This window comes from Rutilus rutilus (genome assembly GCF_951802725.1).
Source record: "Rutilus rutilus genome assembly, chromosome: 4".
Lineage (NCBI taxonomy): Eukaryota > Metazoa > Chordata > Actinopteri > Cypriniformes > Leuciscidae > Rutilus > Rutilus rutilus.
The window spans coordinates 26,339,974-26,365,217 of record NC_140212.1 but is presented as its reverse complement, the minus strand read 5'-3'; the positions used below and the strand labels follow the sequence as shown (position 1 = coordinate 26,365,217).

The following is a 25,244-nucleotide window of genomic DNA, read 5'->3' as shown; positions in this document are numbered from 1 at the left end:
CAATAGAAAAATAACGTTGTTCCAACATCCAAACAATGCTAAACTGTTGAAAAAGTGTTGATACATGAATAATGATACAACGTTGAAAGATCAACTCTGAATTAAACGTTTGTTAAGTAACATTAATTCAACGTCAAAATAACGTTGAACACTAAATGGTTGTAGTGGTGTTGTTAACTCACGGATTCAACATAGAAATAAAAATATTTGTTTTAGTTGTACGTCAAATCAACATTGTTTTTTTACAACCATGACTTTTAAACATTTTGTTGAAATATATCAATAGAAAAATAACGTTGTTCCAACATCCAAACAATGCTGATCAATAAACTGTTGAAAAAGTGTTGATACATGAATAATGATACAACGTTGAAAGATCAACTCTGAATTAAACGTTTGTTGAGTCGTGATAAAAGCGCTTTCTAACGTTACATCTTTTCTTTTTTTTTTTCTTTTTTTTTGCATAACACATTTGTTACAATTTGCCGAAAAAAGAAATTGATCTTGTAATACATCATTTAGATACAATTCATGTTTTCATAAGGAATAAAAAATTAAAATAAATACACATCAGCCAAAAGAGAATTGAGACGCTTTCTACATCTCCTGGCGTACTTTGAGAGCAACTCCAGTCTGATTGATCATTTTGGAATATCGTTCAACACAAGAGCTTGATTGGAGGACGGCGGTTGTCCATCACACAACTGTGATTCTATTGGCTCTGACGGTTCCAGACAACACCCGATTGCGCATGCGCGAAGTGGGTCTGTGTTGTCATCGTCAGGCAGATTCTGACCTGGACGGGTTCGGAATGAATTTGGTGGTAACATCTCAAACGGTAAGCAAAGTTTTTGAAGTCACATTTTATAACTAGAAAATTCCTAAATAAATGTTGTGTGTGCCTGACTCTGTCACATATATTAATATGGGCGTCGTGACGTCATACTTGGCGTGGCGGCCATGTTGATGGCCTCGCGAATGTAAACATACAGCAAGTCGAACGAGGAGAAACAGAGTAGGGAGAAGAAAAGAAAGAAAAAAGATGCTAGAATCCCGAAAAGGATGTGGAATTTACCGGGATACGTTAAATGGGGAAACCAGGGACCAGTATGTGGACAAATTTTCCTGTAAAATATCCCGTATTTTAATACCTTACTCTCATAACATTAATGTTAGCCCTTCCATCGGACCTGTCAGTCTCTGCACTGTTGTCCTGTTTCTACCCCCTTGCCCTTTCAGCGAAACAGATGTTTTCAAAGCATCGTTTTGCTTACTTGAAGTCAACCTTAGCGTGATATTGGCCTTTTTAAGATAACAGCGTGGTTGTTGTGAGAGCACGATTTCATGCCAATCTGTAAGCAAAGTCACGTTAGACCTAGCTTCACAACTCGCATAGTTAATGCTGCAGTTTTGTAGTACGAATTTTTGCTGTCAGCAGAGGGATAGCAACAGAAAGATGAATGTTGAAATTTTCTTTTTTCGGGATATTTTATAGGAAAATACTATACGGGAAGACAGCGGGACAAGAGCTCTGCTGGAACAAGTTATGAAGTGAAGCCGGCAAACACTGAAGAAGAGCTTGAAGCTTTAGAGAATCACTTGGAGGACAAGAATGAGGGAGTAGAACTGGTAAGTTTTAAATAATTAATCTTGTAAAGTGCTGGCAAAGTTTCATTATGACAATTGGCTTGTTCACTTTGGTGACCACTACAAACTCCTCGTCCTCATCATGTGCCTGCTTTGTGGAGGTCTGACTCTGACCACATTTTCTGGTTATAATTTTAATTTCTTGTTTCTTGTTCTTTTCCGAGTAAACAACTGAAGATGTTGGGAGGCGTTGATGCTGCAGACCATGTGAAGAAGTCAATGGCTGCGTAAGTAACTTTATGTTCCTTTTTTGCATTAGTTTACAGTGATGTTCCCTGTCATATACTGTCATGCACTCCCCCCACACACCCACTTACTCACTCTCTGCTACATTTTCATAATGAACTTGATTGCAATATAATATTCTAATATAAATCTGTTTAACCATGGCAGAACTATGACAAATAAAATGATGGCCATAATGAGCCTCAGAGGAAGAAGTGGGAAGGTTGCCTTCATGAAGACCCGTCTCTACAAGATAATCTGTGGTGAGTTTGCTTTAACATAGTAGTTTTGTAACAGTGTTTTAAATAATTGAATATAGTAAGCAGAATAATAATTCATAAGAAATGAAGAAATCATTTTAGTTGGAGGACTCTACAGAGCATGGTCAAATATTATATACAGTACTCCATTCTGGGCTCTAGACTAACTTCTCTACCGGCAGCACTGGTTACTACCAACTGCCTTTTGTTGCTTGCCCAAGCACATGATTATCAATGACCTTGCACATTGATCAATACTAATTTATATACTTGAAACATTGGCAATTCCACAAAAGTTGATATTTGCAAAATATTTTAATTTGAGAGGTTAACGTTTGCTAATACTGATCTGTTTCCCCCCCCCCTCATCAGACGCTGTCTTGAGCTCATTTGATACAACTACAACAAAAGTAGACGAATACATGGCCAAATACTTGAAATATGCACCAGAGAGGATAGGTGGCGGTGGCAGAAAGAAGTAACAAGAAGGGAAGATTTAACCAGCCGTGTTCAATGTTGCCCAATGTTTGGGCCGTTTTTCTAAAGGTTAAAGTTCGACACGTGTAAAATGATGTTGTGTGAAATGTTGGCACACTTGCAGCCATGCAATAAAGCATGTTTCTTACGTCAGTGAAATGTCTTTATTAATCTTCTTCCTGGTCTTGCTTTGACCAATTGGCTTCTTCCTAGCTGACTGTTCAACGTTGATTAGATTGACGTTGTAATGACATTGCTATTTCAACGTTGATTAGATTTGCAAAATCTAAACTAAAATCAATATTGATTCAACGTTGGCAAATTCACCTATGTTGAGAAACGTGACGTTGGAATGACATTGCTATTTCAACGTTGATTAGATTGACGTTGGAATGACGTTGCTATTTCAACGTTGATTAGATTGACGTTGGAATGACGTTTCTATTTCAACGTTGATTAGATTGACGTTGGAATGACGTTGCTATTTCAACGTTGATTAGATTGACGTTGGAATGACGTTTCTATTTCAACGTTGATTAGATTGACGTTGGAATGACGTTGCTATTTCAACGTTGATTAGATTGACGTTGGAATGACGTTGCTATTTCAACGTTGATTAGATTGACGTTGGAATGACGTTGCTATTTCAACGTTGATTAGATTGACGTTGGAATGACGTTGCTATTTCAACGTTGATTAGATTGACGTTGGAATGACGTTGCTATTTCAACGTTGATTAGATTGACGTTGGAATGACGTTGCTATTTCAATGTTGATTAGATTGACGTTGGAATGACGTTGCTATTTCAACGTTGATTAGATTGACGTTGGAATGACGTTGCTATTTCAACGTTGATTAGATTTGCAAAATCTAAACAAAATCCAACGGTTATCCAACACTGACACCTGACGTTGATTCAACGCTGACTCTACGTTAAAATGCCAGCTGGGTCATTCACCAACCCCCTGAACCAATTCTGCTGAACTACAAGCACAATTCCTGCTTTACACTCAAACTGCAGATCTAAAACACACCTTTTTCAAAACACTACACACAATTCTCTGCTTTTGGCACAATTTTCATGCAGAAAATCTCTTGTTTTCACAAGGAACACACTGCCATTCAAATATGCACACTGACTCATCACATGGGCAAACACCCGTCACACAGTTTTACAATTAGCAATCAGAGCTTTAGCATAAAAGGGCACCAGGTGAGCTCTTCAATGGAGCAATGGATGGCAACATTGGATTTTTTTTTTTTTTTTACTGTAACTGTATACAGTCAATTCTTCTGTTGTTTTGTATGTAGACCACTGTATGTACAACTTTGTGTTGGTTGGGATGTACATTGTTTTTGTGGGAAAAATAAAAATCTATTACTGTAATAAAATATATTTCTTACTGTGTATTTGTGTGTTCTGAGTATAAAAACAATATTCTCAAATATTTTACAACACACTTATGTATGTACTGTCTGTAGTAAGTGTAACACTGAAAAAAAAAGGCCTAAGTCATTATGATGAATGGAGAAGAAGTGTTTTCCATTCATCTTAGTGTTTTACATTGAGCACATCAGTGTTCAACTGGTTCTTATACATGTCTATTCATATAATAATAATTATAATTATAATAATAATTCGTTACATTTATATAGCGCTTTTTCTGAGACCTCAAAGCGCTTTACATAGATGGGGGAATCTCCTCAACCACCACCAATGTGCAGCATCCACCTGGATGATGCGACGGCAGCCATATTGCGCCAGAACGCCCACCACACACCAGCTTACTGGTGGAGAGGAGACAGTGATGAAGCCAATCAGTATATGGGGATGATTAGGAGGCCATGATGGACAGAGGCCAAGGGGCAAATTTGGCCAGGATGCCGGGGTTACACCCCTACTCTTTTTCGAAGGACATCCTGGGATTTTTAATGACCACAGAGAGTCAGGACCTCGGTTTAACGTCTCATCCGAAGGACATTTCATATGATGGTTTGTGTGTGTCATTTGAAAACAAAATACCATTTTGAGAAGAAATAACATTGTTTTGAATGTAAAGTTTCATTTTGCAGGAGAATTGAGGGGTTTTGCCCATTGTGTGTGTGTTTTTTGATTTGTGTGTAGAGTTCTGAGAATATGAGGCATGCTTTCAGAAAATGTGTGTAAACAATTGAGAAAAACTGTAAAATATATTCGTTACCGTGTATTTGTGTGTTCTGAGCATAAAAACAATATTCTCAAATATTTTACAACACACTTATGTATGTACTGTCTGTAGTAAGTGTAACACCGAACAAAAAAAGTGTTTTCCATTCATCATAGTGTTTTACATTGAGCTCATCAGTGTTCAACTGGTTCTTATAAATGTCTATTCATATGATGGTTTGTGTGTGTCATTTGAAAACAAAATACCATTTTGAGAAGAAATAACATTGTTTTGAATGTAAAGCTTCATTTTGCAGGAGAATTGAGGGGTTTTGCCCATTGTGTGTTTTTGGATTTGTGTGTAGAGTTCTGAGAATATGAGGCATGCTTTCAGAAAATGTGTGTAAACAATCGAGAAAAACTGTAAGCTGGACTATGACACTATTTTCTTCTAGATCTGCTGTACTGGAGAAGCAAGCTTTTTTGCGTTATTTTCCTGTTATCACTGAAAAGCTGCCTTGAAATAATCTGTATTATAAAAAGCGCTATATAAATAAATGTGACTTGACTTGAATGCTAGATGTAATGCTCTTGCTATTTGTGTTTAGACCGTAATGTGTGTATATATATATATATATACACTCACCTAAAGGATTATTAGGAACACCTGTTCAATTTCTCATTAATGCAATTATCTAATCAACCAATCACATGGCAGTTGCTTCAATGCATTTAGGGGTGTGGTCCTGGTCAAGACAATCTCCTGAACTCCAAACTGAATGTCAGAATGGGAAAGAAAGGTGATTTAAGCAATTTTGAGTGTGGCATGGTTGTTGGTGCCAGACGGGCCGGTCTGAGTATTTCACAATCTGCTCAGTTACTGGGATTTTCACGCATAACCATTTCTAGGGTTTACAAAGAATGGTGTGAAAAGGGAAAAACATCCAGTATGCGGCAGTCCTATGGGCGAAAATGCCTTGTTGATGCTAGAGGTCAGAGGAGAATGGGCCGACTGATTCAAGCTGATAGAAGAGCAACTTTGACTGAAATAACCACTCGTTACAACCGAGGTATGCAGCAAAGCATTTGTGAAGCCACAACACGCACAACCTTGAGGCGGATGGGCTACAACAGCAGAAGACCCCACCGGGTACCACTCATCTCCACTACAAATAGGAAAAAGAAGCTACAATTTGCACGAGCTCACCAAAATTGGACAGTTGAAGACTGGAAAAATGTTGCCTGGTCTGATGAGTCTCGATTTCTGTTGAGACATTCAGATGGTAGAGTCAGCATTTGGCATAAACAGAATGAGAACATGGATCCATCATGCCTTGTTACCACTGTGCAGGCTGGTGGTGGTGGTGTAATGGTGTGGGGGATGTTTTCTTGGCACACCTTAGTGCCAATTGGGCATCGTTTAAATGCCACGGCCTACCTGAGCATTGTTTCTGACCATGTCCATCCCTTTATGACCACCATGTACCCATCCTCTGATGGCTACTTCCAGCAGGATAATGCACCATGTCACAAAGCTCGAATCATTTCAAATTGGTTTCTTGAACATGACAATGAGTTCACTGTACTAAAATGGCCCCCACAGTCACCAGATCTCAACCCAATAGAGCATCTTTGGGATGTGGTGGAACAGGAGCTTCGTGCCCTGGATGTGCATCCCACAAATCTCCATCAACTGCAAGATGCTATCCTATCAATATGGGCCAACATTTCTAAAGAATGCTTTCAGCACCTTGTTGAATCAATGCAACGTAGAATTAAGGCAGTTCTGAAGGCGAAAGGGGGTCAAACACAGTATTAGTATGGTGTTCCTTATAATCCTTTAGGTGAGTGTATATATAGGCTAAATAATCATGAACACAATGACGGGGTGAAATGGGCTGTGATGCATGGGGCACCAGGTAAAATCTTGCCTAGGGCAGCAAATTGGTCAGGGCCGGCCCTGATTACAGAAATGTGTGTGCAAATGATTTGTTGAAAAGCAGAGAACAGTAGCCATTCCTTTCAACATAAAAACTTGAAGAGAGAGAGAGAGAGCGCGAGAGAGGGAGGTGTGTGTGTGTGTGTGTGTGTGTGTGTGTGTGTGTACTAACATTTACGTCGGTGTGGGTTCCCATCGGTGGGAGCACATCCACCTAAGGGGTTCCAAAATCGGAGTGGGGCCCAAAATGGTGGGCCACTCTGATTTCAATTGAAATAAGCTCAGCAGCTTCCCCTGATGCTACCATTGCTTTTTTTTTCATCTCTAAAAAGTGTCCCGTAAGGTAGCAAAAACTGGGTAAGTGTGTGAAGGTGTGTATCGTCTAGCTTTTTTTATACCGGAAGTCAGGATATACACTTCCCGCGAAATCGAATACACACCGCAGGAATCTGAAACCTTTGGCCAATGAAATTACTGCACTGTACAATCAGCCGCGAATGTAAGGAAAACTGCAGAAATTGCACAAGAAGAAGTAGAAGAAGAAGAAGACTTCAAGGATAGAAGATTGAAGACAGAAGAAGACGGAGTGATTGGAAATCTGAATATTTTTACAAATAGGCTACCGACCTCTGCATGCAACAGGTAAGCTAGGCATGGTTTTCATGGTGAGTTTATTTTACCTCTTTTGGCTGCAATGTAGCTAATGTTAGCGACATAATATTACTATTAGCAGTTAGCTTAACCTAATAACATGTCACGACGGACATGACAGCGGGGCAGAGACGGGGTGCAGTGAAGTCGTGTCGTTAAAAGTGGAGTTGGTTGTGAATTGTGAGGTTTTTATGGTGAGTTCATATTTTGCCGTTACAGTATATCGTGATGTTTGCTACCTCGTTTAGCTGCCATGTAGCTAACGTTAGCGACATAATATTACTATTAGCAGTTAGCTTAACCTAATAACGTCACCACGGACATGACAGCGGGGCAGAGACGGGGTGCAGTGAAGTCGTGTCGTTAAAGGTGGAATCGGTTGTGAATTGTGAGCAAGACAGGACAGGACTCGCTGATGGAGGTTAGCCAGAAGCTAACGCAGGACTGAAGCTACGGTGCCGTTTTGGAGTCAATCAATTTAGTTGTGGATGTTTTGGTCACATAATTTTTCAATAAAATTGGCAAAATACAAAGTATTTAGTGAAAAATCTTTCCTGCTTTCAGTTGTCCATGTCCGTGACAATGTGAAGTGATGCTTGCCATTTTAGCATCTTATCTCAACTTCATTTTATATATATATATATATATATATATATATATATATATATATATATATATATATATATATATATATATTAACAAATAAAAACACAGTCTTAAATATATATTTCTTAAAAAAATATATATATATCAAGGCTCGAAATTGCGACCATTTTGGTCGCATATGCTCCTGAAATTTAATCTGTGCGACCTAAAAATATATTTGGGAGCATTTGTGCGAGTGCAAATAATGGTTGTGGTGCGACCTGTTTTCATTTCTCTAAAAAAACGTTTGCAAATTACTTCACAGTGTGTACCTTATGTGCACTGATACGCGATGGCCGGACCATCATTCTGTCCAACGTTATATAACCAATCCAGCAGTTTTCCTGCATTGAATTTTTTTTGGCGGCCGCCAAAGCCTTATTTGATCGGTGAGTGATGTAGAATAGAATGACTGCTGCGCTTGACAGGGCGCAGATATAAGTACGAGAGAGAGCACCGGCAGCGCGCGCGCACTCTCAAGTCTTCAAACAGCACGAGCGCTGTCTTGCTCTCTCTCCCTCGCGCATATTAATCAAAATCATTTGACACGATAGAAAAAGGGCGGAAGACCAAGGTTTCACGTGGAGCATTCGGAGGGGTTTTTTCTCCTGAATTACCGCAGAGTATGAATTGTGCTAAAAAATAAACTGCCGGGATAATCACACGTGTGCCGTAGGCTACACGTCCACTAATAACACGTCCGATTCGCGAACTAATGACTCATTTGAACCGATTCACTGAATCGGTGTATAACAAATCGGTAACACTTTACAATAATGTTCCATTTATTAAATTATAGTTAACTACGTTAGTTAACATGTACTATTAATAAACTGCACTTTGTTAATTTGTTAACCATTGTTAATGTTAATTTCAACATTTAGGCTACTAATAGCCTATATTATTGAAATATAATTTTTGTATTTGTTAACATAGTTAATGCACTGTGAAGTAACATGAACGAACAATGAACAGCTGTATTTTTATTAACTAAGATTAACAAAGATTAATACAGCATATTAATAGCAATAGAGTGCCAAGTGCCAAGCAAAAAATGCAGGGACAGGTGTGTGGCAAACAAATCAGGTTCATCAGGTTCGATTATTAAGGCTTTTAATCGGCAGGATGCTGCTGGTCGTTCCACTCTATTGGCAGAGCTAATTATACGTCAAATATAACATCGCATACACCATCGCCAAAGAAGAGCTTGCCTTCACTAAATTTAAACCCATGTTGCAGCTCATGGAAAAAGAACGGAGTTGCGATTAACATGACGTATGCAAATGACAAATCATGTGCCTAAATATAGCCAGAAGACCAAATTTTAAATCTTGGCCACAGGATGTGTAAAGCCCCAGTGAAATGAAATCTGTTAATATATAATTTGTAGTTGTGGTGCTCCTTAATTTTTGGTGGGTGCTCCTAAATTTTTGCTGGTGCTCCTAACTTTTTGAAGTTGGGAGCACCAGTGCTACCAAGTAAAAAAGTTAATTTCGAGCCCTGTATATATATATATATATTAACAAATAAAAACACAGTCTTAAATATATATTTAAAAAAAAAAAATATATATATATATATATATAAAACATTTTTAACAAATAAAAACACATTCTTAAATTTCAGAGCATCACTGTGACTGATCAACAAATGTAGCAAGATTTGAAACCTTTGCTTGTTTAGACTCAATACTTCTAAGGGAAGTTTTCACCAAGCTTTTTGTCTGGGTAGTACCGGCCTACCCTGGACCCCCTCATAACCATCCATGCGCGTATGTATGAGGAAGGATGTGATGCTGCATATGTCAGTCAATCGTCATGTGGCAACGCCGCCATGCTGCTGTACCAGAAGTTAAGTTTGACAGCTGTTACGACCCCCGATATAGTCTAGGAGTTCGGGGGTCCAACATTTAAAATTGACATTAAAGAGAAACATACATAACCCACACTTTGTGCAAAAAAACATCCACCAATCCAGTAGCTGTGCAAAAAGCCAACACCTTTATTCTGTACAAAAAGGTTATAGGCAAAAGGTGAAGAATATAAATACATACAGTGGATACAGAGTTTCTGTAAGATGTTCAATAAATATTTACAGTGGATACAGAATTTCTGTAAGCTGCTCAATACCACAAAAAAAAAGAAAGAGGGGACGTGGACGGCGACAAAGAAAATAAAGTAACAAAACCAAACGAAGTCTAACTTGTAGATAACCTCTAATCCTAACTAAGAAAAGAAAGAAAGAAAACAAAGATCTTCAGCGTCCAGGACGCCCTATCTAATCTCCACTAACTACCCATAACCAAAAGTACATGGGGTGGCACTCGCCCCTAACCTAGTGTACTAGACAGCTCAAAAACCCTACGTGTTGCAGTGTATGTCACGTGACATTCTTACCTGTCCGCCTCTTTCAGGACTAGTAACATACAGCGGGACACTGTATACTCAAGTTACATAAAACAAAAAGAAACGAACACAAGAAGAATGGAATCATACACTAAAATCAAGCAGCACAGAAACAAAAAGGGTCACAGAAACAAGAGCAAGGTAATTTGTGCAAGATATCAACAGAAAGCCGTGCGTGTGAAATAAACGTCTGGCGTTCTCTTTTATCCGAGGTGGTCTTTTCCCATTGGTGACAGATGATTGATGACGTCAGCGCTGATGATGATTGACAGATTACCGGACCAATCCCGGGTACCTAAGAAGTGAAAGTAGACAAGAGAAGCGGGGAGAGAAACAAAACAAAACACACGCAACACAGGGAAGTAACACCCCTACCCATAAGAACAAACATATAATAATTATAGTTTGTTACAATCCAGAAGAGAGAGAGAAAAAGAATAATAATAATAAAATAAAATAGAGAGAGAGAGAGAGAAAGTCTAACCCAAGTCAGGAAACTAACCACACCTAGAAAGGGCATCAGCCACTACGTTTTCTGCTCCTTTCTTGTGACGGATTTCCAAATTATAATTTTGCACAATCAGAGACCAGCGCATGAGCCGCTGATTCTGATTGTACATACGAGAAAGAAAAACTAACGGATTGTGATCCGTATAAACAGTGACAGGGAGAGAACTGGAGCCTACGTAAACCTTGAAGTATTGTAGTGCCAACAGTAACGCCAGAGCCTCCTTCTCAATGGTCGAATAATTACACTGGTGTTTATTAAATTTTCGAGAAAAATAACACACAGGATGTTCGATGCTATTTTTGTCCTCTTGAAGGAGTACCGCGCCAGCACCTACGGCACTTGCATCGACCTCCAGTTTAAAAGGCAAGGCAAAGTCTGGAGCTGCTAGGACGGGAGCACTACACAACAAAGCCTTTACACTTTCAAATGCATGCTGACACTCCATAGACCAAACAAATTGTTTGGATGGACTCGTGAGGGGGTGGACCACACTGGAAAAATTTCGACAGAAACTGCGGTAGTATCCCGCCATGCCCAAAAATCGGCACAACTCGCGTCTTGTTGTGGGAATGGGAAATTCGGCTATAGCAGAAACCTTAGCTGCTACAGGTCGAACTTGACCCTGTCCAACCTCCTTGCCAAGATAGGTAACCGTTGCTTGAGCAAATTCGCATTTGGCTAGATTTAGTGTTAATGTAGCTTTGGCCAACCGATCAAACACAGTTTGTAACAAGGATATGTGTTCTGACCATTCTGAAGAGTACACTACTAAATCATCCAAATATGCGTTACAATTTGGCACACCCGCCAACACCAGATTAACCAACCTTTGAAAGGTAGCGGGTGCGTTACGCAACCCGAACGCCATAACCTTGTATTGCATAAGGTGATCGGGTGTTACAAATGCAGAAATATGCGATGCACGAGGAGTTAACGGCACCTGCCAATATCCCTTTAATAAATCCAATTTAGTAACGAAACGTGCAGAACCAAGGTTATCAATGCAATCCTCCATACGAGGAAGAGGAAAGCAATCTGGCATAGTAACAGCGTTGACTTTACGATAATCCGTGCAGAAACGGAATGTTCCGTCTGGTTTAGGAACAAGCACACACGGCGAACTCCACGGACTATAACTAGGAATGGCTAAACCATTTTCTACTAAATATTTGACTTCTTCTTTCATAATAGCCCGCTTGTATGCATTAACACGGTATGCATGTTGTTTGATAGGAGGAGAATTGTTAACATTAATATCATGTTGTAACACCGAAGTTTTAGTAGGGGTGTCATTGAAAAGAGTGGGACATTTTTTAATCAACTGCATAATGTCTTGTCTTTGAGATTCAGATAGATGAGTTAGATAGGAAGACAATTCCTTCAACAATTCTGAGTTACTCAGTCTAGTACATTGCTGCGGTGCATTACGCAGCACGAGACCATCTTCATCAGCACCAGCCTTTCCGACTGAAGATGAAACCTCGCCAACTACTGCAACAGACAAGACAACAGGCACGGATGTTTCCTCAGCAGTTTTTTCCTGTGGACCCTCCCTACAATGATATGCTTTCAACATATTGATATGGCAGACCCGTGACTTGCGTTTCCTATCAGGAGTGCAAACCACATAGTCTGTCTCACTCAATTTCTTCTGCAATACATAGGGACCCGAAACACGGGCAGACAAAGCTGATCCTAAAGTTGGCAGTAATATGAGCACTTGGTCACCGGCATTGAAAGAACGAGGGACGGCTTTAGCGTCATATTGACGTTTCATGACTTTTTGGGCGGCTGTAAGTGACTCCCTTGCCTGTGCCCAAGCATTATGCAAACGCTCTCTAAAACGACTAACGTAATTCAGCACATTAGTCTTAGGACTTGCATCAATTTCCAATATGTTTTCTTTTAGGAGCTTAAGTGGCCCCCTAACATTGTGCCCGAAAACGAGCTCAGCGGGACTGAACCTGAGCGACTCCTGAACAGTTTTGCGCACCGCAAACAACATCAACGGGACGCCTTCATCCCAATCTTTACCAGTGTCTTCGCAGTACTTCCCTAACATAGACTTAAGCGTCTGGTGGATTCGTTCCAGTGAACCCTGACTCTCCGGATGATAGGCACTTGCAACTCTATGGGTGATGGAAAGTGATTGCAAGACCTGATTAAAAATCTTAGACATGAAATTTGTCCCTTGGTCCGTTTGTATGATTTTCGGTAAACCAAATGTAGCGAAGAATTTAATCAATGCTTTGATTATGACAGAAGCAGTAATTTTGCGAAGTGGTATTGCCTCTGGAAACCGAGTGGCCGTACACATTATCGTTAACAGGAACTGGTTACCCGACTTTGATTTAGGCAATGGCCCGACACAATCGATAATTACATGTTCGAAAGGTTCTCCAATCACCGGAATAGGACAGAGCGGAGCCGGGGGAATTACTTGATTAGGTTTCCCCAAGCACTGGCAAGTATGACAGGTGCGGCAAAATTGCACCACATCCTTCTTTAACCCAGGCCAAAAGAAATGTTTAAGGATCCTATTATAGGTCTTTGTGACACCTAGATGACCTGACAACACATGATCATGCGCTAAACATAATACGTGATGACGGTAACAAGAGGGGATAACGATCTGATATACAACATTCCAATCACCGTCCTTTTCAGTATTTGGACACCATTTTCGCATCAACAAATTATCCTCCACAAAATAAGTCACTTTCTCCTCGCTAATCTTATCTGAAGAAACAACTGAGGTAAAGCATTTGACCAAAGACTCATCCTCTTTCTGCGCAGCAATAATCTGTTTACAAGACATAGGCAAACCTAGTTTAAATTGATTACTGAGTGTCTGTGCAGCACAACATGGTTATCATCTAACAAGTTAACTTCTCGGCTTCAACAGGCTCGGTCAGCTTTCAGTGTGCACATTTCAGAATTTGCATATTTCATTAGCCCGTGTTTGATGTTAAACAATGTGCATCCTGCAATAGAAAAGCTCAGTACACAGCTGTTGCAGCGTTTATGTGTTAGTATTAATGTCTGTTTATTTATTTATTTTACATAATAGATTTTTTTGGTGACTTGCTATTTTTCAAAAACCTTTTTGTGAGATTTGCCTTGACTAAGTATGAATTACAATTATTTTCACAGAGCCATTATGTCCACAAGGAGGAGGAGGAAAAAGCCTATAGACGATGCAAAGACATACATTCTGTCTTGCACTGACAAGGATGGGTTTATGCCGAGATTCATTGACCGTTACAAAGGTAAGTTGCAGAAGATTCCTTGACACAACTTGTGCATTTCAAAAGCAAAAAAGTATTATTGTTGATGTAATGGCAGGGTACAGTTTTTGTGTGTTTTCAGGTTATATATTCCTATTTGATTTTTTATTTGTTTGCCTTTGTCAAAGACAGACAGTGATCGAAGTGAGTGTGATACTTTACAGCCCTGGCAAGATTGTCAGAGTGCTTTGTCAGAATATTCTACTGAAGTGTCCAGAGAAGTAGAGCCTATTGCTGTGGTAGACTAGCTGCAGTTTAGAGTTTAAGGCAAATTTTCATCTTGATTGATCCCAAATAAGTGACATGGAAAGGAAAGGGCGAAGTTAATAGGGATAAAACATCTGCATTATAAAACATTAAAAGTAGATTTATAGTAGAAGTAGATTTATAAACATAGAAAAGTAGTAGTCATTAGCACTGCAACCCACTACAGCACCCAGGTTTTGATCCGCCATCGTCTTCTCTACTCCTCAGAACCTGAGTGGAGTGGGGTAGGAGCTTGTGGCCCCCCCAGAGTTATTACATCACAACTCCAGTCTGTTTTAGGCTGCCTTTTAGTGACTGCCATTGGTTCACAGCCATTTGAATGCAGAAATACTCAAAAATGCAATTTTGAGCTTAATTTTCTAAAGATATGTCCTCTAGCTTTAGAAAAATGCCACAAGAACATGTTAACAACACGAAAAACATGATTTTCATCGGAGTGGGTCTTTAAAGCTCATTTGCACAATACATTATTTAACTAGTCTCTCTATTTGTTGTATATACGTTTGTTATATTGCTTTTCTGTGTCCTATATTTATTTTGTAAATCAGGAATACTTTGTTTTTTATATTGCTATTTAATATTTAGTTTCATGCCTTGCTGCGGCTACAATGTAATTTTCCAGTTTTGGATCAATATAGTACATCTGTCTATCTGTTTATGTCAAAATTCTGAGTTGCATGATGTTCTTACGCTTCACTGGTGTTACCTGCACTAAATGGTACACGGCACTCTCAGTTTAAGGGAACCGAACAGAGCATAGACAGGACCTCAGTGATGCATTGATGTGGATGGGTCTGCATCAAAAACATTTTTTGGCCACATAAAGTCTGATCAAAAAAGCACTTTACCTGTAGAGTGTGTATCACAACTGGGAGAGTGCTGAGCATTGTCTGCAGGTAATACACTGACTAGACGCAAGAACCTCAACCTCACTTTGAAAATACTGTAGTATCTCTTTTTGAGTCCCAGAATGAAATGTTTAATTATTATATATTATTGTAGGAAGAGGAGTGTTTGCCACACACCCCATTGAACCCGGGGACTTCGTGTTGGAGTACAGGGGTAAACTCCTCACACAGGAGGAATGCAAGTCAAGAAAATACTCAGAGATTGAAAGCACATTTCTCTTTGACTTTCAGTGGCAGAATCATCACTTATGGTAAACATTGAAAGATGGATGTTTTGTATTGATTTAGAGAAATTACGAGTTAACCCTGAAACAAGGGTTTAATACTTGATGAATGAATTAAGCACAAATACTCTTAAATTATTTTGAAAATAACTCTTTCAATAAAACTTTTAAAAAGATGTAAAACTATTACCATTTTTCTGATACTTTTCAGCCTGGATGCATCTGAAGAAGATGCATCTCTCGGAAGATTGGTCAATGACAACCACAAAAATCCAAATTGCGTTATGAAAAAAATCATAGTTGACAACAAACCACATTTGTGCCTTTTTTCTCTGAAGAAAATAGAAATAGGAGATGAAATTGATTACAACTATGGTGATTCAAAATGGCCTTGGCGCAGTAAGGTGAGTTGGTTAGATTAAGTATAGAGATTTCTTTTTTTAAAGTTTTTGTTGCAAAAGCAATTTTGTATTTCTCCAATATTAACCATGTTTCCAATATTACTCTTGACTGTCTATGGAAATGCATTTAATCTTTGATCTGTGATGTGTGTTAAAATGAGTTCTTCTTTATCTGCAATCCAGTTGAAAAAAAACCAAGCTCCTGCTGCAGCAGTAGAGAATGAGACCAGCCCTGTTCCTAAGACGCTTAATGATAGACCAAACCCAGATCAGACCTGCACACAGGTAAAAGTACATGCAAACACATTCATCTGTGCTGACATGTATGTGGTGGTGTTCTATTACTAAAGTGGACCAATGCTTATGTGGCTTTATATTGGGTGTTAAAGGCCAGGTAATGTCACACACACCGGCATGTTTCCAGTCATGTTCTTATGGGGTCCTTCCATCTTCCAAATACATTTGTTTCTCTAGTCTCTCCTTTACACACTCATATGTCTCTAGTCTGACCCATGTGGGGCCCTTCCGTCCAGTTCTTACTGTAATTGTTATTAATGCACTATGGCAACACCTGACGTGACCTTAACTATGATTTTAACATTCGTAATTGTATACTGTATCTGAGCTGTTAGATGTTTTAGAGCAATATTTTGATTTGATCCACTGCAAACTTCTGGAATAGACGTGAGCTGCTTTTTAGTCCATGCTCTCAGTTGAAGTTCAGTGCTGTTTCATTATTAGATGACCTTATTAGCCTGTGAATGTCTCTTCATACAGTTTTGAGTGTCTTCTTGTCTGTCTATTTCAGGTGAAAGGCCTTCAGACTCCTGCTGCAGCAGTAGAGAATGAGACCAGCCCTGTTCCTAAGACGCTTAATGATAGACCAAACCCAGATCAGACCTGCACACTAGAGGTCTTCACGGTGAACCCGAGACCCGTCGACCCGGGACCCGACCCGGGACCCGTACGGGTTCGGATCTATATTTTAAATTATCAGCCGGGTCCGGGTCGGGTCCGAATTTATTACTTCGGGTCCCGGGTCTTTTTAACATTGTGTGTAATACCCGTGCGATCGGAGTCATTAGATCAGACTCGGAGAAAACCCGGCCGTGATTAGACACTGCTTGTGTTTTTTTGTAACTTGCAACTTGTAAAATTAGGACACTCAAAATAAATTGCGTTAAAAAGCATATTTTAGGTTGTTCCAGCTAGGGTGCATGTGCAGTCTCAAGCGCGTGTCATATGTTTCTATGGCAACCAGCAGAGTTTCAGTGAGGGACCGCCAAACCGCGCTTTAGATTTTACAATATAAATTAACAGTCTTGTTTAATCTTAAAGTTTTAGTGGTCAGATTCAGACTCGATGCAGAGCAGAGAGCACGGAGTCGGAGATGATAGCAAATAAATAACGTCAGCGGCCATGGCACTGAACGAGCAATCGTTATTATAACGTTAGTTCAAAAGGGCAAACAGTCAAAGTTATTATGCGAGTTAACTCGAGTCAGAATGTATGTTACATGTGCAAAGTTGCATTTGTCATCCGTCACCGTGACATCAAGTGGACTTTTGAAGCTGAAATAATGAGTGGATTAAGCTTGGACTTGGAATAACTAGAGGAATAACATGAATAACTTTCTTGTCGGAGGATTGTAATGCATGATCACAGCCAGTCAGGTAACGTTAACGTTACAAGGAAGGGAGAGGAGACTACTACGCTTCCATGGCTCCTTAAATTAGGTAAGACAAAAAGTTGTATTTTTCGCAACAGGTTTATTGACTTGTAATAGCAGTTTAAGGTGGAATATATGACAATCGGGTCCAGTCGGATCTGTGTCTTCCCGGCGGTTTCGGGTCCAGCTTTCAAATAATAGACGGGTCCAGGTCGGGTCCGGTTAGGCATTTCTCGGATCTGCACGGGTCCGGGTCCACCTTTTGAAATAATTGACGGGTCCGGGTCGGTTCGGTTTAGCACATTACGGGTCTCTTTCGGGTTCGGGCACGAATTTTTGGACCCGTGAAGACCTCTACTGCACACAGGTAAAAGTACATGCAAACACATTCATCTATGCTGACATGTATGTGGTGGTGTTCTATTACTAAAGTGGACCAATGCTTATGTGGCTTTATATTGGGTGTTAAAGGCCAGGTAATGTCACACACACCGGCATGTTTCCAGTCATGTTCTTATGGGGTCCTTCCATCTTCCAAATACATTTGTTTCTCTAGTCTCTCCTTTACACACTCATATGTCTCTAGTCTGACCCATGTGAGGCCCTTCCGTCCAGTTCTTACTGTAATTGTTTTTAATGCACTATGGCAACACCTGACGTGACCTCAACTATGATTTTAACATTCGTAATTGTATACTGTGTCTGAGCTGTTAGATGTTTTAGAGCAGTATTTTGATTTGATCCACTGCAAACTCCTGGAATAGACGTGAGCTGCTTTTTAGTCCATGCTCTCAGTTGAAGTTCAGTGCTGTTTCATTATTAGATTACCTTATTAGCCTGTGAATGTATCTTCATACAGTTTTGAGTGTCTTCTTGTCTGTCTATTTCAGGTGAAAGGCCTTCAGACTCCTGCTGCAGCAGTAGAGAATGAGACCAGCCCTGTTTCTCAGATGCTAAATGATAGACCAAACCCAGATCAGACCTGCACACAGGTAAAAGTACATGCAAACACATTCATCTATGCTGACATGTATGTGGTGGTGTTCTATTACTAAAGTGGACCAATGGTTATGTGGCTTTATATTGGGTGTTAAAGGCCAGGTAATGTCACACACACCGGCATGTTTCCAGTCATGTTCTTATGGGGTCCTTCCATCTTCCAAATACATTTGTTTCTCTAGTCTCTCCTTTACACACTCATATGTCTCTAGTCTGACCCATGTGGGGCCCTTCCGTCCAGTTCTTACTGTAATTGTTTTTAATGCACTATGGCAACACCTGACGTGACATCAACTATGATTTTAACATTCGTAATTGTATACTGTATCTGAGCTGTTAGATGTTTTAGAGCAATATTTTGATTTGATCCACTGCAAACTCCTGGAATAGACGTGAGCTGCTTTTTAGTCCATGCTCTCAGTTGAAGTTCAGTGCTGTTTCATTATTAGATGACCTTATTAGCCTGTGAATGTCTCTTCATACAGTTTTGAGTGTCTTCTTGTCTGTCTATTTCAGGTGAAAGGCCTTCAGACTCCTGCTGCAGCAGTAGAGAATGAGACCAGCCCTGTTCCTAAGACGCTTAATGATAGACCAAACCCAGATCAGACCTGCACACAGGTAAAAGTACATTCAAACACATTCATCTATGCTGACATGTATGTGGTGGTGTTCTATTACTAAAGTGGACCAATGCTTATGTGGCTTTATATTGGGTGTTAAAGGTCAGGTAATGTCACACACACCGGCATGTTTCCAACACCTGACGTGACATCAACTATGATTTTAACATTCGTAATTGTATACTGTGTCTGAGCTGTTAGATGTTTTAAAGCATCTTTTTGATTTGAATTTTGATTTTAAATATTTTGATTTGATGCAATGAAAACCCCTGTAATGAATTGGACCATGGACCAATGCTCATGGGGCTTTAAAGTAGTCAGGTGACCTTATTGGGTTGTAAAGGCCAGGTAATGTAACACACACTGGCATCTTTCCAGTCCCATTCTTGTGGGGCACCTTTTAATGCATTATGGTAACATCTGGGGAGAAAAAATAAGAAAATCTGCATACTGGGTTAAAGCTCACAGTTACCTTTTTTATTGACTAAAAAACAAACGTTTCGATCCAAATGGTCTTCCTCAGGCAACTATATGATAGTATTGTAATACTATAGAATAGCTGTACTCTGATTTTAACATTTATAATTGTACAATGTCTAAAAGGGCTGATGTTCACATTTCTGGATTTAGATTTTTAGTCAGACCATGCGATGTTTCTTTGGCCAACCTTTCTAATTCCATACTTAATGAATTTTTGTTTATTTTTAGGTATTTACTGTCCAAGGATTTTCACTGGTTGATTATCCAGATAGTGATGAAACTGATGAGGATGGTATGGAAAACGAACCTCTCACCCCACACCTGGATGTTATTATAGGCCAGAATGATATTGGCCCAGATGTTTCAGATCATTTGTACGATTCAGATGAAACTGTTGTGAAAGAAACTTGTGATGAGGCTTCTCCAAGCAACCATTCCAACAATCAATCGGATGATGAACTTGTTCCACCACTGAGACGCACAAAAAGCATTCTGGTAAGCCCCAAAACACATTTTAACAATATAATTAACTTGTTTATGTGATAAATTTTGTGCCACTAGTAAGCGAATTTGAATTATTTTATATTTGAATGGGAATCATTCACTTTGAACCTGAATCGATTGTTTTGAACAATTGCTTTTAAAATCTGAATCTAAATGGACTCATTTGAAATTGAATCTATTGGATGGGCATAAACACCTGCAGGAGAGATCGGTGTGTGCTTAAAAAAAAGAAAGAAAGATACAACGTGCCCAGTGGTGTAGGCTACTGGTCAGCCAGCATACCGGGACAAACCCCGGTAGGCCGACGCTATCACTCTCGGACGCCGCGGCCGGTCTCTGTTGCCAAAATCCGGTTGAGTCCTCCTCCTCGCCTGGTTCATTAATTATCAATTAAATACAATCAATCAGTAATCATTTATTAGAGAAGCTCATCTCTTCTTTTCTGACTGATTGCTGATTTTTTATTGATAGGGAGACAATTGTGAGGTGAGGAAGACACTTCGGAAAATTATTGACTAATCTCTCCCTCTCTCTTGAGTAGTTCCATGTCTACAGGAATGACACTATATCATTATGATGAATCATTTGCTGTGAAGTCATTAAATTTAACAATCAAATGCATGAAAACTGAAAATTTACTCTTTTTTAATAATTTTGTCAACGTTTACTCCACCTGGAAGGCAGTTGGACATGGGCCTCAGCAGGTGGATGGAGGGGTAATATTGGTCAATAATTTTCATAGGTGTCTAGCTCACCTGACAACCTCTGAATGGTCTCCCTATCAATTAAAAATACAGCAATCATACAGCAAAATATCTCCATGTCTCCCTTTTTGCAGATGGATAGAGTACAAGATTTTAGCCACAGTCTCTATGATTCAAGTAGTGACAGCGCAGAGAAGACTCCTTTTTTTTAAGCCTGAAAGGGATTCACAGAAGCTGAGAAGAAAGTCTTGCCGTCCCGTAAGTCTTTTTTGGGGGGTGGGGGGGTTCTTTTGTGTTTTCATGATTGTGAAAATGTCTGTTGCTCTTGCTAGTGAGTCTGATGGGGATTCTTCTAATTTGTAAATTTACTTGTACTGAAAATGGTCCATACAGATTTTTCTTCATTTAGTATCCTGAGCCTGTTCAATCAGTATACTCAGGTTTTTTATATTTAATGTTGCAGAAATAGTTATTAACAGATGTGTTTGTTTTTTAAAGATTCAGATGAATCTCATGGAATCGGATGACTCAAACTTAGGTAGCGAAGAGGAGTATATTCCAAATCCCATGGATGAAAGCACAGAAAGTGATAGCAGTATGGAATTAACCCTGGAAAAGGAAAAAAAGAACAAAGGTGCATCATCCAGTCAGAGCAAGTTTAAGCCCAGAGAGAGAAGAAGTAGATCCTCCCGAGAGAGTGGAAGCGAGTCCTCCAGACAGAGCAAGTCTAAGCCCAGGGAGAGTGGAAGTAGATTCTCCAGAGAGAGTGGAAGCGAGTCCTCCAGACAGAGCAAGTCTAAGCCCAGGGAGAGTGGACGTAGATCCACCAGAGAGAGTGGAAGCGAGTCCTCCAGACAGAGCAAGTCTAAGCCCAGGGAGAGTGGAAGTAGATCCTCCAGAGAGGGTGGAAGCGAGTCCTCCAGACAGAGCAAGTCTAAGCCCAGGGAGAGTGGAAGTAGATCCTCCAGAGAGAGTGGAAGCGAGTCCTCCAGACAGAGCAAGTCTAAGCCCAGGGAGAGTGGAAGTAGATCCTCCAGAGAGAGTGGAAGCGAGTCCTCCAGACAGAGCAAGTCTAAGCCCAGGGAGAGTGGACGTAGATCCTCCAGAGAGAGTGGAAGCGAGTCCTCCAGACAGAGCAAGTCTAAGCCCAGGGAGAGTGGAAGTAGATCCTCCAGAGAGAGTGGAAGCGAGTCCTCCAGACAGAGCAAGTCTAAGCCCAGGGAGAGTGGACGTAGATCCTCCAGAGAGAGTGGAAGCGAGTCCTCCAGACAGAGCAAGTCTAAGCCCAGGGAAAGTGGAAGTAGATCCTCCAGAGAGAGTGGAAGCGAGTCTTCCAGACAGAGCAAGTCTAAGCCCATTGGTTTCGCAACATATTCTGAAACCAATGTTTCAGTGCCCCTGGAAGAAGAGCAGTATATCATTGTCAGTCCTACTTTAAAGAAAGATGATGGATCCAGAAGCTATAACAAGAAACATTTCTGCTTTTATTGCAGGAAGTTTGTCCAGAAAATGTCAAGACACTTGTGGCGTAAACACCAAGATGAATTTGATGTTGCGAAAGCATTCAGTTTTCCAAAAAACTCAAAGGAAAGAAAACTACAATTGGACTATACGAAATAAGGGAAACTTCGAGCACAACAGTCATGTTTTGGAAACACAAAAAGGAAAACTAATCCCATGTAAACAACCGGGAAAAATATCAGAGGGACATAAATTTGCACATTGCATTCACTGCTATGGGTTGTTCTCAAGAAGAGCGATGTGGCGGCATTTCAAGGTCTGCAGCTTCAAACCCGAAAGTACTAAACCAGGTAAAAAGAGAGTTAAGGCATTGTGTGCTTTCGCTGAACCTTCTCCATCGGAATATACAGACGCGTATTGGAAGTTCTTGAGTGTAATGATTCAGGACAAGATTGCAGTTGCAATTAAAGGAGACAACTGCCTCCTCAATTATGGGTTCAGGTTGTTCAAAAAGAATGAGAAGATACGCCAAAAACTGAGAGAACTTGGCAGGCTTTTATTGGAAGCTAAAAAAATCACACGTGTGAAGTCCATTCAAGAACTCATCAAACCTGAACAGTACTCCCAGGTTGTCAGAGCTGCAAAGAACCTATCTGGATTCAGTGAGGAAACTGGCAAATACCAATGTCCCTCTCTTGCACGCAAGGTAGGACACAGCCTGCAATCGTTGGCTATGTTTATCAAGTCCGAAGGACTGAAACAGAAAGATAAAGAAACCATTAAAGATGCTGACATTTCAACAGTTCGCACAGTTGTATTTAGAGAGTTGGAGGTTTGATATTGCAGGCCAGGCATTAACCCAGCTTAACAGGGCCAAATGGAATACACCGCAACTTTTACCTCTTACACAAGATATCCAAAGGCTACATTGCTATCTAGAAGAAAATCAGCAGCAACATCTCAAAGATTTAAAAGAACATCGTTCATCCACAAATTGGAAGGAACTTGCAAAAGTAACGCTGACTCAAGTTATGCTTTTTAATCGGCGGAGAGCAGGTGAAGTGTCCCGAATGCGCCTGTCTGCATACTTACATACAAGTACACATGTCTACATACAAGGACACATCAGAGGAACAGGGAGATGTAAATTTGGCCCTCACAGCGCTTGAGCAGAAGCTCTGCAGGCATTTTGTGCGAATAGCAATTGTTGGAAACAATTACCTCAGCAATTGTTGGAGGATTACCTCAGGGCCTGTGACTGCATGAGGCAATTTGTCAGTGAATGTGCTGACATAAAACATCCTCAAGCGCTAACATCAATTCAACTGAGGAAACATATTGCTACCCTGTCTACTGTTCTAAACCTCAAAACCACCGAGCTCGACCAGTTGGCAGACTTCCTTGGTCATAATATCGCTGTTCACAGGAAACACTACAGGCTCCCAGAAAGCACCCTCCAATTAGCCAAAATAAGTAAAGTCCTCCTTGCAATGGAACAAGGACGCCTAGGAGATTACAAAGGAAAGAGCCTCGATGAAATACAAGTCGATGTGAATGGTAATTAACTTTATATTCTTGAAGGCACAATATATGACATTTAGTCTTCCGCATTCAGAAAACAACTATTTACCATGTAAAACATAGGGCAGTAATGGTGACGGGATGAGAGATAATACTACTGTTGTATACTCTTGCAGATAGTTTCAGCTTTCCAAACTAAATTTTTTATCAATTATCATTTTAGAGACCATTGACATAGAGGGACCTTTAGCAGAGGACATTGAAGGTATGTGTATACGATGTTCCTAAATTGATTCTAAATGATCCGTTTTAGATATTTTGTGTATTGTATTCTTAAGTTATTTCCCTCTCCAGATGTCAGTATGCTAGGAGATGATGGGTCAGACGATGAGGTCAGCATGTCATCCACGCAAGAATGTACCTCCACATCACAAAGTCAAAACCAGGGAGTGTCTGCAACCGGTGAGCTTGAACGCAATTCTTACCTTTCGTGCATTTCACACACCACGTGGCAAAAATTTGAACATCAACAACTCCACCTCCCTCCTTTGTCCCACCCACCTCTTTCTCCTGAAACTCTGTCAGGAGACCTGTCTGATGCAGAGGCTGCACAATCAGTCAAACACAACCCCAGTTTTAAAACTGAACACTGCGTCAGTACTGCCTGAAATTACAAGTAGCATTAACTTCGAGGTTAGCGTGAACCCACCTGTTGCTTATAGGTTGCTCTAATCTCTCGGCACAGACTTCATACAGGGATAGCACAGCTACTCCAACACGTCCCTGTCACTACAGAACATCTGGAATGTGCGCGATAAGGTGATGCAGGACAATTCCCTGAGCACATTATCCAAGTCTGCTTCATGGCAGCAAACAGACTCCACGGTTGTCCGCATTGCTGAGCAGTGACCGCACTTGCACTGCAAAGGGTTGCCGACCCTCTCCTCACTGTCATCTCCGTCCGGAGCCGCTGCAGCTCCCTCAACTTCCGCAAAAACGGGTCTCTCAACCCTCCTCCTCATCACTGGCTCAAACGCATATGCCATCGGGTTAGATGACATCAAATAAACTCGTACAGCCTTGTCGTCTTGACATGTTTCCTCCTCATCTGTGTACTCATACTCGACTCGCTGTAACTGTGTACTCGTCTCGCTGTAACTGTGTACTTGTACACAGTTGAGGAGGAAAAATGTTTGAGTAGCCGTGCAATCCCTGCGTGAAGTCTGCGCCGTGAGATTGGAGCAACCTATAAACAGTAGGTGAGGGCACACTAACCTAAACGTTAATGCTAC

At 40.4% G+C, this 25,244-nt stretch overlaps 1 long non-coding RNA gene across 3 annotated transcripts; it reads left to right on the top strand.

Moving 5' to 3' along the window:
- The first annotated feature begins 599 nt into the window (after positions 1-599).
- On the top strand, positions 600-2,972 carry LOC311288781. Of its 3 annotated transcripts, none has more exons than XR_014626995.1 (5): positions 600-838; positions 1,496-1,629; positions 1,812-1,874; positions 2,041-2,135; positions 2,505-2,972. It is a non-coding gene; the product is annotated as an uncharacterized lncRNA (long non-coding RNA). The 3 variants fall into 3 exon arrangements; XR_014626996.1 differs by lacking the exon at positions 600-838 and adding an exon at positions 871-1,127; XR_014626997.1 differs by lacking the exon at positions 600-838 and adding an exon at positions 882-1,107 and having other exon boundaries at positions 2,505-2,970.
- Positions 2,973-25,244: the final 22,272 nt, after the last annotated feature.